This window comes from Helicoverpa zea, chromosome 25, assembly GCF_022581195.2.
Source record: "Helicoverpa zea isolate HzStark_Cry1AcR chromosome 25, ilHelZeax1.1, whole genome shotgun sequence".
Lineage (NCBI taxonomy): Eukaryota > Metazoa > Arthropoda > Insecta > Lepidoptera > Noctuidae > Helicoverpa > Helicoverpa zea.
The window spans coordinates 7,729,273-7,741,692 of NC_061476.1; the positions used below are offsets into that span (position 1 = coordinate 7,729,273).

At 34.3% G+C, this 12,420-nt stretch overlaps 1 long non-coding RNA gene across 1 annotated transcript in view; it reads left to right on the top strand.

Moving 5' to 3' along the window:
* LOC124642649 overlaps window positions 1-12,420 on the top strand; it is a 45,821-nt gene that overhangs the window by 8,050 nt on the left and 25,351 nt on the right. Inside the window, exon 2 of the long non-coding RNA XR_006985799.1 lies at window positions 8,980-9,012. This is a non-coding gene — a long non-coding RNA (uncharacterized LOC124642649). The remainder of the gene's footprint in view (window positions 1-8,979; window positions 9,013-12,420) is intronic.

Genomic DNA, 12,420 nt, shown 5'->3' on the forward strand with positions numbered 1-12,420 from the left:
TGAGTACCAGTGTTTTACAAGGAGCGACTGCCTATATGACCTCCTCAACCCAGTTACCCACATAACAACGATCAGGTATTTGACTGCTATCAAATCAAACTTTGATTGAATTCAGGGTTTTTTCAATCCTTTTCAATTTTGTAACTGTCAGCCGACTGTTTAGTCTACAGTTTGCGGGTAGGTTTAGGATGGAATTTTATTATGTCTTGTTAACCTATGAAATATTACTGAGGAGGATGGATTCAGGTGAATATTTATTAACGATCATAAATGTGAAATTTTATCAGTAAGGTAGCTTAATTTTTTGGCTAAAACTAGAGTCTAAACACAGCTACTGTACCTAAACGAATTATTTGAGTTTTTTTTTCACAGCTACTGTATACGAACTATTTGAGTATTTTTTTTTTTGTATAGAACATATATTCTTAGGTCATTGACAACTGCAAATTCTTGAAGAAGTTAATATAGCTCTATCTTCTCATAAACTACAAAATAATTAACAAAAACAATAGTTACAGTTCAATCGTTTAACCAACCGTTGCACCATTTAAATTAATTAATTTAACCGATAATCCTACATCTGCTATTGCGTATTTATTTTTCAGAAATGGTTCGGTTAATCGGGTAAGTCGGTTAAACCGAGAGGGTTGAAAGTTTTGCACCTTGCTGCGCCATGTGGCTTTCGGCGCCACCGCTTGTGAAATAAATTGGCATCGTTGCATCTGTTTTGAAACATCGCTAATCATTAATTTAATACATCTATATCTATATATTTAAAAGAAAGTCGTGATAGTTACACATTTTATTACTCTTAAGAATGGTTGAACCGCTTAAGCTGAAAGTTTAAGTTTTTGTCACCGCGGGTAGAGGCTATTTAAAGATATATTTTATACATCCCTTATTTGTGTGATAGAAGGCCAGTATAAGATAAATACTCTAGATGTTTTATTTTGTCTTATTTTTTAGGGTTCCGTACCCTAAGGGTAAAACGGGACCCTATTGTTTTCGCTCCTCTGACCGTCCGTCCGTCCGTCTGTCACCAGGCTGTATCTCATGAACCGTGATAGTTAAAGAGTACACATTTTCACAGATGATGTATTTCTGTTGCCGCTTTAACAACAAATACGATGTAAACTAGATTTAAATTGGAATCCCAAAAATTGCAACATCGATAAAATGTTACGTAAAATGTTGTTTTTATGTTATACTATTGCTCTATTTTAATTTTTTTTTTTACATTCTTAGTTACCCTAAGTTTTGATCTCATGATGTTCTCACAAAATATAGTTTTATAAGTTGTAAGTATTTCTAAGACAGTTGTTATTGTTCTCATAAGTTTATGTGTTATTTATTGCAACAAGTTTAGTTTTACTTTAATTTTAATTTTAATAAGAAGTGTTTTTTGTTTTGTATAATTTTCTAGTTTAAATTCTATCATTATTTAGCGTATGTTGGTTAACCTAGAATTGGCGACTGTGTAAGTCCTAGTAATAACAAAAATTGTACCCTAAGCTTTATCTACACAGAAGCTGTTGGTAAACCCTGTAATAAATAAATATTTTGTGGGGCTCCCGTACAATAAACGTAATTTCTTCGTTTATTTTATAAATAATGGTACGGAACCCTCAGACTCGCACTTGGCCGGTTTTTTTTACAATATTTCATTTACTAGGCAAGATTATAAAAGAGAAGATTGTAATTAGGTAGGTACCCAATTAAACACTCATACAATACCCTAAATTAAAAAAAAAAAAAAAACTAAAAGGACACAACCACCATTAAAAAATATACCATCACATATTACACAACACTTGTGCAACCGAGTGTACTTGCGCGGGCGCAGGCGTGAGTCAGCGCGCGCGTGTCCTGTTTATCTTGCACATCTGCTCAGCGGCGGGTTCCGTACGACGGGCCGTACATATTGATACGAATAATCGAATGGAATAGACGGGTTGTAGCGATTGTTGTGTGGTGTTTGAATCGATTTGAAGAGTTTTGACAATTGACTGGTGTTTCGAAGGACAGCGAGAAGTCAAAAACAAGGTTGTCAAGGTTGACTTGGTATTTAGTATCATCTTAGCCAAACAGTAAACCCACGTCTGAGGTCCTGTAGCCTCGAGTACTGACAGTATGATTAAATTATACTTCAACAATAAATAAAAATAGAATTCTATTCGTAAGGGAATTTCAAACACACAAATCAAAATAGAAAAAAAAGACAATAAATAATACAAATCATAAATAATAAAGTGCTAATATTTCTGTTTTAACCAACTTCTCAAAAAGAAGGAGGTTCTCAATTCGATCCCATTCGTTGCCACTCATCTCAAAACTGATGAAATTCTACTAACAGTTAGACATATACCAGTCTATAGGTTAAGTTAACCAGACTCTTAACTCACAAGGTTCAAATTCAAAAAACCGGTTTAACTTTGGAATTTGCGTTTGTGATTTCTCACTGGGTTTGAAGGTCAGCTCGTGAACATTTTGCAAAAAACGATTTATCGTATGTAGGTTCTAAAAATTAAGAAATTCCACGAATAATTGTTGATTTAGCAGCTTGATTATTTTTGGCTGTTGTACTAATCGTTGTACAAATTTCAAAAAATAGACGGAAGGAAAATGCCGTTCATTGCCAATTTTTCATCATAGATGAAATCATATTTATACCACACCTATTTAATGCCATATGTTTATTTTTATAAAAGTTTTGATGTCATTAGAAAGAAATATTCGAATTTTATTCCATCTACACCATTTCTTCTTTCCCGGCGCAAACACATAGGAAGAGTTGACAGGCGGACGAAGAAACAAATATTAGAAAATAAATAACCCAGTAAAATACCATACCTACTTCTTTCATAAAGTCACCCCAAAAAATACAGACAAACAGACTCAAAAAAAAACTGAACTACTTAATGACGGCGCACCTAATCATGCACTTATACGGGCTCGCTCAATACAGAGGGGGAGTTGGGGGGAGGGGGCCTTATCACTCAGCTGATAATCACAGGCCCCCTAAGCCAGACACTTCATGCGTTGACGCAATGCCGGGGTGACAATAGTGACGTGACGAGTTGAGACTGTCCTGATTGGGAAGCCTTGTTGTGTGGTGGTAATTGATGTGGTGGAGTTGTTGTTTTTAGTTGATTGATTGCAAAAGAGAGTTTCTGTTTTATTTTTGTTACTTCTACGGCTATTTTTGAGTAAGTTTACGGTAAATAAAACCTAAATTACTTATTTCTAAAGAATCGGGGATTAAAACACTATATTACCTTTTTCTTTTCTCGACGTTTCAGCCGAATTGCACCGACCGTGGTCACGGGTGATGACTTACTTCTTTTACTAAGTATATCTCTTTGCTTAATAAATAAAAAGCATGTATTGGGGGACCAGATATATAAGAAGAAGCAATATAAAAATAGACAAATTACTATGCATCAAAAACTTATTCATCCGGATCATTATTTTTAAGATAGTTGTAACTGCTATGAGCGGGGATTGAGCCCAAAAGGCTAGCTGCATTGTCGACTACTTCTATTTAGATGTCAAAAATCCCCAAAAGACCTAAAACCATAGTCACAACAAAAGGCTGTAATTTTATACGGTCGCCTGTAAAAGGCGAGTGATTGCTGTACAAACATAAAATACTACACCTACGTATGTAGTGACAATGTATTGATTTGTTGCATACTTGTAGGAAAGGAATTTGTTGGCACTTTCGTACAAACCACTTGCGAAGTTATCAGCTGTTTTGAGAGGTTAATATGATAGTTCAATTTCTTTGCTAGACCGTTTTTTTATTTGTAGGAAATCATCAAATGGCCCCTTCCCACTGTGGGTGCAGCGTGCGCTAAACCCCTTTATGTACCAGGGTCGTGGTTATTCTTTCGATTAATCCCGCAGCCCCCTCAGGCTTTGGCCCTGGCGGGTCCTATTGGGAGTCTATGCAAATGAAATAACTTAAATTGGGAGTCATGAAATAACAACCAGTAACTCAAGGTGCCTTCCGAAACATGGAGGAACTCGTCATTCTACCAGGCATCTGTCGACCAACCGAGTTTTTTTGCCCTTCATTTAACGCCACGAGTATTATAACCGACTTATTTTAACAAAACTAATTATTTTTCAGACTAACGGAAATATCTACACTGTTCCTGAAAAACTCGCAGATAAAACTTCTTTCTTATAATTTCTCAGAACCGATCTAATTATAGGCCCTTAAAACTACCGACATAATGAATGAAAACTAATTAATGTATTATTTATTTGTTTCTATGCCAACCATTTTGTTTAGAACCCACTATCGTTCGTCGAGGTTATCAGTTCTGTAATGTAAAAATAAAAAGCAGGTTCATTTCCTGTAGGTAATAAGTTACGTAATTAAAATAGTTTTAATTAGTACATATTAATTTTACTATACAATGCAATAGATTTGTGAGGCTTAAGTTTATAAGGACTTTTCAACTTTAGAAAAGTAATGGATGAAATGATAATGATGACGAAGATTGTACCTGACTGATTGTTTTTTTTAATAAATAGGTCTATTGACTGTTCCCCACATCTGGAGGGAACTCCCTCCCGCAGTGGGATAAAAAGCAGACTATGTATATTCTCAGGTTCTAGACTTTGTGTGTTTGATCGGTTCAGTAGTTTGGCCCTGAAACCGCAACAGAGTTATTTTTACAAATGTGTATTAATAAATAAGTCTAAAATTTCCAGACTAAAAGCATAGTATTACATACATTTTTCACAGAATTCCTCAAACGACTGGCCTTAATTTCAGCAACTAACAGTTGTATAGAACGTAATTAGTTGTTTGAGCGGCGAGCGCCCAGATAACTTTGTTTGTCTATGATACGCCACAAAAACCAACACTTTCATTTAGATAAAGAGGTTTAACGTATTGTATTTTACATGGATAGTGTAGAACAGGAAAATCTGAATTATTAGTATATACTAAGTATCAATTAAGTTTGTTACTATGAGAGGCCTATGTCCAGCAGTGGACTGCGATAGGCTGATGATGATGATGATGATGATGATGAAGTTTGTTACTATAGTGTCAGTTTCCTACTTAGGTGTAGTAAATAGCTATACCTTCATCATATCTCTATATGCCTATTTTTGAAAACCCCATGTATATCTATTCAATACTTTTTGAATATGTTAGGTGAATATAATAAGACACTGAAAATGGAATAGGTCTCTCTGTGGGTACTAAGAAAGCTACGAAATATATTGTCGTACACACAGATAAAAGTAGCTATCAAATATTAAAAGATTTTTGACCAGTAAGTATTTCCCGATTAGCACCATAACCAAATAAACCATTTGATTTGATTTGAGCACGTTCAACAAACAAAATAACTTTATAATAAGTACATAGCACACACAATAAATATTTAATACGAGTACGTATTTAAAAAGCTTTGTTTTACCAATGTAATACATCGCGAAAAACATATATTTTCACATTTTCCTCAACAGAAAATTCCTAAAATAACACTCGAAATGACTCACGTACTAAATTCGGTGAAAAGCTAAATATATTTACTGTCGCGTAAAAATAGTTTTTGAAAGTAGGAATGTACTTACTAAAATACCGCGGATGCTTCCATTTCCGTACTTAAGTATTTTTAGTTGACTCACTACTTACGTACGAATATTAAAATGGTTTGTGTAAAATTAATGGTGTTACTATAAAAATATGAAAAGAAAATTTTACTAGCTAACCATTGTATCAAAATTTTAACAACTAGCTGCTCCTTCCCTTTTTTTTTCCGCGTCTCGGGTAACTTCTTCCTATATCATTTTAGGCACAGTTTACTAAACATTTGCCTACTTATTAGGATAGTAGTGCAATCTAGTTATGTTTTTCATCATCATCATCTGCATAGCCTTTTTCCAACTATGTTGGGGTCGGCTTCCAAGCTAACCGGATTTCATGATAACCGGATGCAGCTTAGACTGCCTATCTGACCTCTTCAAATCACTTACTGGGGCAACCCAATTGCACTTGGTGTATACAGGCATATTTATTTCAAACCAAGAGGCCCTGTATCATTAATTATAATTGTATACACACGCGCCATAGAAACAAAGTACTATTAAATACAATACAAAATGTCATATATCACGCGGAGACACACACACACACTCACACATTTCACACACACATATATGCGTCATTCGTTATCGTTAATGAAGAGTTCATTCATGGTGTGAGGCTCATCATTACACAATGTTGGGTAAGTTTCCCACGGGTGGGATGATGGTGGACAACTATCTAAAGTTGTGCAATTGTACTAATGATATGCATTCTAGTTAGTCCCTCTTTGGCAAATTTTCTATGGGTACATACTGGAAGAAAAAATGATGGATAACTTATGCAAATGGTGTATTATGATCTATCTGTTTCTCGCGATTTTGCTCCGTATACTTAAAGAACTTAGGGACTAGAACGGCATCCACCCTTCTAGGTCTTCTTAAAACACTACACTCGTCCCGAGAGAACTAGAGAAATAGTTCTCATATAAAAATAAATTCCACTCCTTTTTACGCTCTACTTATATTAGCTGTGTACCGTATTAGTCGTTAGTTTTAGCATGAAAACGACACGGACAGATAAACAGATTTACTCTCACATTTATAATATAAGTAAGTATTTTATCTTCCTTTGTGCAAGAGTAACTTACGTATAAACCCATATAACAATACTTACTTTGTTAGAGATTATACATGCACCAAACACCAACCCACATCTCAATTAAATCAATTTACTCCTAATTCAATTAAATCCTCTCTCGTTAAAACTCCCCTCTCATATTCCATTTATTTCCCTACCACTTTAATGAATAAAAAACTTTATTTACCAAACCGTTGACGCGCGGATTCCAATAAAGGCTAAATAAATAAGTCGGCCCGATAGAAGCGTTTTAACGATTCTAGTTCATACCGGCGCAAACTGGATCGAATCCATGGAGAACAAAATGACTAGTGGAGGTGCCATAACGGAGAATTTCCTAAGAAAGTAGCCAAAATGCGGGTGTAGGACGAGGAACGTTACTATCTCCGCCTTTATAAGCCTCTTTTAGACCCGATTTTTTTTTTGTAATACCAAAAATCGTGATGATGATGATGATGATGATGATGATGATGATGACCGTACTTATTTGACCTAAAAGAAAGCGCCTGACCTACCTGCATTACGGCATCTCCGGTCATCTTTCCTTACTCCGTGGTCGAACCAGTTTTATCCAGATTTATATATCTACGTGCCGAGTGGAGTAATCTGTGCGATTTTTCAGTGTTTGCTGAAATTTGGCTTTAGACTTGCTTAGTATTGGCTTTTTGAAGTCTCTTGGCAATTTTTGTGCCAACAGACTTACACTTATAGTTCGGCCATTCAGAGAATGCGTTCCTGACACGTCGCGATTGAACTGACGACGTAATAACATTCATTGATTATTGATATAATAATGTTGTTTTAATGCTCCTCAATTGTTAAAACGGTAAACAACCAGCAAAAATATTTTTATCGTAACTGCAACGCCATTGCAAAGTTACGTCGTCAGTTCAATCGCGACGTGTCAGGAACGCATTCTCTGAATGGCCGAACTATAATACAAGTATTAATGGTAGAAATGGATAGCTATTTTATATCAAATACCTTTAAGTATGAATAAATATCATAATGTGAGTTTATATAAGAGCACACTGTAGAATAAACAGTCGGCTGACAGTTAGCCCCATGGTTGGGAATATATTTTAAAAGAAAATTTCATTCCAATCAGAGTTTTCAGTCGGTCTGATACAGCTATATACCTGATCATTGCTACATGTATACTACCATTAATTTCTATACTTATTAAGCGCCCGATCTAACTGTCGGCCGACTAAAAAGTCTGCGGTCTTTTTAAAGCAACTTTTCTATACATTAAACATTTTGAGAGTGAAGGAATAGGGAGTGCACCTGTGTCTGCGCAAATGCTCATGCAATATAATATGTCCTGAGCAGCAGGCTGATCTCCTTAAATGAGAACAGCCGCCGTGGCCGAAATCGGCCGTGGACGCCATTATTATACATTAAACAATAGAAAATTACTTTTAACCGTAATGTGATATTATTCCGAAGCTTATGATAGAAACTCTTTAGAAATATTAAACGGAGTTAATTGGTCGATTCAATTGACGTTCAATGATTGGACGATGGCCTTTTGCGCAGACGCAAGCAATTTCAAACGTGGAACAATTATATTGTATTATATGGAATTTGACAATAGCTTTGTGACTATAAAATTCTAGCCTTATCTATACTAATATTATAAAGAGGAAAACTTTGTTTGTTTGTTTGGTTGTAATGGATAAACTCAAAAACTACTGGACCGATTTCAAATATTCTTTCACCATTAGAAAGCTATATTATCTGCAAGTAACATAGGCTATATTTTATCCCGGTGCGGGCAGTAGCTCCCACAGGACGCGGGTGAAACCGCGGGAAAACGGCTAGTTACCTATAAAGCTCATAAATCTATTTTAGAAAACCACATGAAAATGTGTTCGGTATTTTTTTGAGATTTCAAACAGAGGTCTTCATTATGAGTTATATTTCTAGTAGTTTTCTCGCGGTTTCACCCGCGTCCCATGGGCACTACTGCCCTTACCAAGATAAAATAAAGTCGATGACACTCGGGAAAAGTGAAGCTTTACAACAGTGAAAGAATTTTTCAAATCGTTTCAGTAGTTTCGGAGTCTTTGGGTACAAACAAACAAAAAAAAAATCCTTTTTTATTGTATTAATATAGATGACTTATTAGAAGATATTTTATATTATGTAACTATACTGAATGTCAGAATTTATCTAAAAATAAATAAAGCAAATATTTCAAGCGATCAAAAATAAATATGCAGTAAGAATCTTAGATGAGTAAAAAAAAACAATTTCTACTTACTAACGATGTATTTTAATTGTTTCAGGTTTCTAAAAAGAAAACTCTGGAAATACCAAACGTAAGTATTACCAAATTAAATAAATCGACTTCATAATGATATCGTTATTTTGTATTGAAATGTAATACAATTTCGAAGCTTTATCTTCAGACTTAATTCTGGTAATCTGCTTATATTAAGGTTTTATTGTAAGACAGGATCTTTTTTAAAAGATTATTGTTTCTTTAGATATTTATGCTTTAATGTCTCGTTCGATATTTATGGCAAAAATCACAATATTTACCTAGTTGAAAACCAGTAAAGACTATTCTCCTATGTAATATAACAATAAAATAAGGAACCAAAAACTTACAAATTAAACACAGTGTAATAATCACCCAATATTTTACAGTATATAATAAAAAAGCTATAAGTATTTTTACAAAAACCTTTTTTTAACTGACTTCCCAAAAAGCAGGAGGTTCCCAATTCGGCGAGGTCTTTGTGTATTTTTTTTTATATATGTTCATGTAATATCACTGTATTAATGTATGCTCAAGGCAAAAGACTAACAGCCTTAAGTACCTACTTATACAATTTCTAATCACCTTCTAAGCAACATTTTAACTAATCACTACTTAAAGTCTTAAGTAGTGTTTAAATGTTAGTTAAGACATGCTTAAGCAACGATTATAAGTAAGAATTTTCTTAAACAGCCCTTAAGTATTACTTATATTGGATTCACGTTTATAAGTAAGGCTGTAATATAACTAACAAACTTTCAATAACATTTCACAGTTATGTAGATAACCAAAGAATTCACGGCAGGAACTTTATCGTTCACAAGACGTCAGTTACCGGATCTAGCTTCACGAAATCTTGATCAGAATTGACCTCCAGATCTTTGTTACAGTAAGCCAAGTTCTGCTATACTTTCTAATTTATTACACTCGTGAAATATCCTGCTCTATATATATTTTAAACGTTTGAGTATGAACACAACAATCTATGAAGTACAAAATACTAAATATACTTACGAAACACTTTTTTTTGGTGGGAAATCATCAAATGACCTCTCTCGCTGTGGGTGCAGTGTGAGGGAGTGTCAGACTTACTGACTAACACCCACCATGTTCCTTCTTAATCAATTTATGTACCAGAGCTGGGGTAACTCTTCCGAATAATGCCACAGCCCCGGCAGGCTTTGGCCCCGGTGGGCTCTACTGAGGGTATTAGGACACCTGGAATTTAAAGTCTGAAACTAGTGTTGTGATTAACGCTGCTGACTTCTCTAAATGAGAAGACCCTTTAGCCTGCAGTGGGAGGATAAAAAGGCTGATGACGACTTACTTGGAATAAGGGTTTAAATCATGGAAAATGAAATATTTATTTTGATATACTGCACATTAACAGATTATCTAATATAAACAGTGACAAAATAAATCGGAATCATTAACTACTTTATACAAATTATTTCTTAACGCTCTTTTGATTTCCAGACAAAAACTGTTTTAGGCCATCTTCTATGATTCAGTGTAGTAAATCTGATATTAAAGTTAAACAATGACAGCATTATAAAAATAATGAGATCAGCCAGTACAAACAGATTCTAGTCCTTCAAGGTCTGATAATAGTACCCAGATGACGTATTTTAGTACCTTTTATTTAATACTAAATTAAACGTATTACTAAACTTTCTGATACTAGACAGACTGAAATCTAAGCTTTGTGATCGTATTATTTGAATAGATTAGAGGCTCTAAAACTATTTTAAAGTTAGGTTTAACTAGTCATGTGACTTCAAAACCAACTAACGTCATTACTAGATTAATTTCAAAGATATTTTCAACATACATTTTGCATGTTGACTATTCCCATCGGTTTTACTCTAGTTTCGAAGGAGCTTCTTCCCGCATCAGGATAAAAAACCCTATTTTCTTGTGGTATTTTACCTATTTTATAATAAAACTTCGAAATCGGTTCATTTGTTTTTGTTTAACAAAAATCTGCACATAAAAAAAATCTCGTCTATATTATTTTGACCAATCGTATCTTCGTCTATTTCATACTCCTTGTACTAGTTAATATCATGTTATACCCCGGTTTTCGGCCTCCAAGGCTTCGTGTACCCAGGATAATGTCGTAACAGTTCATCCTTTTAATCCTGAAGATAAATCTACCAGGTATTTACTGCGTCACATCACGCGCTATGTTTGATCCCCTTATCTTGTTTATAAAGTACTAGCTTCCACCCGCGGCTTCACCCGCGTGGAGTTCGGTTATATCGCGTTTCCAAGAGAATTCTTCAAAAGTACGGGATAAAAACTATCCTATGTTCTTTCTCAAGGTCAACTCTATATCTGTATCAAATTTTATTAAAATCAGTTCAGTGGTTTAGACGTGAAAGCGTAACAGACAGACAGACAGAGTTACTTTCGCATTTATAATATTAATAGGGATGTAGGTATGTTTGTGTGTCATTTTGGTGGAATATAAAATTTTTCAGTTGCACCTTTCTGAGAGTTGAATGTCCTTTTAGACATGATTGTTTTGATTCTTGAGATGCTAACTTAAGATGCTAATACACGCTATGTTCTGTTATAAAGAAAACAACTAAGTAAGTATTGTTTAAAAAATCCTACGTTTTTAACATAGTCTAGTATTTTCATATATTCAGATTCAATTCTATCTTAGAATTGACTGAAAAAAAAAACCAATAAGTAAAGGTCTGATTGTAATAAAATTATTAAGTTCATTGTCATAATTAATGTTTCCGGCCACTTAACTTTCTTCTGCCAAAATCAGCATTAACATTACTTAATTAAACAAAGTGTTATTACCCCAAAAACAATGCCAAAACATCATTTAAAACGCCAAAATAACCAGTCCTTCTAAAAGGACAAAAAGATCCTTCAAACATTAGATCAACCAATTAAAAATCATTATGACATCAGTACGATTCTTCCTTGTCACGAAGAGGCCTTTTCAAGTCAAAATTAAAGCACTCAAATTCTTAATAGTCCAGTCATAAGGCCTAAATTTAAATTTGTAATCACTATTATGCCCGTAAAAGAATTTGGTAGATGTAGGCCACATAAGACCAGTCTAACTTGGTCTCTCAAGCTTCTTTGTGTAAAATATTTCTAAAGCGACTTCTTCGAGTCGTAGAGTAGAAGTGGCTCAACTTACACCGGTCGACAACTGATTTATTTTTTCTTTGTTTGTTCGAGACAATGTTGACATGTAGCTTTTTTTGACTGGTGTTAGAATAATTCTGTCTGGTTTTTGACTTATGGCTTTTGTTAGGATTTTAGAACACGTGTTGGTTGACATAATGAATGTGTCTTTATTATTATTTAAGTAAGTGACCTTTTTTGTTGTGATTTTAAAAGTATACTATGAACTAAACAGTCGGCCCGACAGTTGACCCTAATAATAAAACAATATAAAATCAATTGTGTCTCGCGTATATCTGCAACGGGTTAAAGA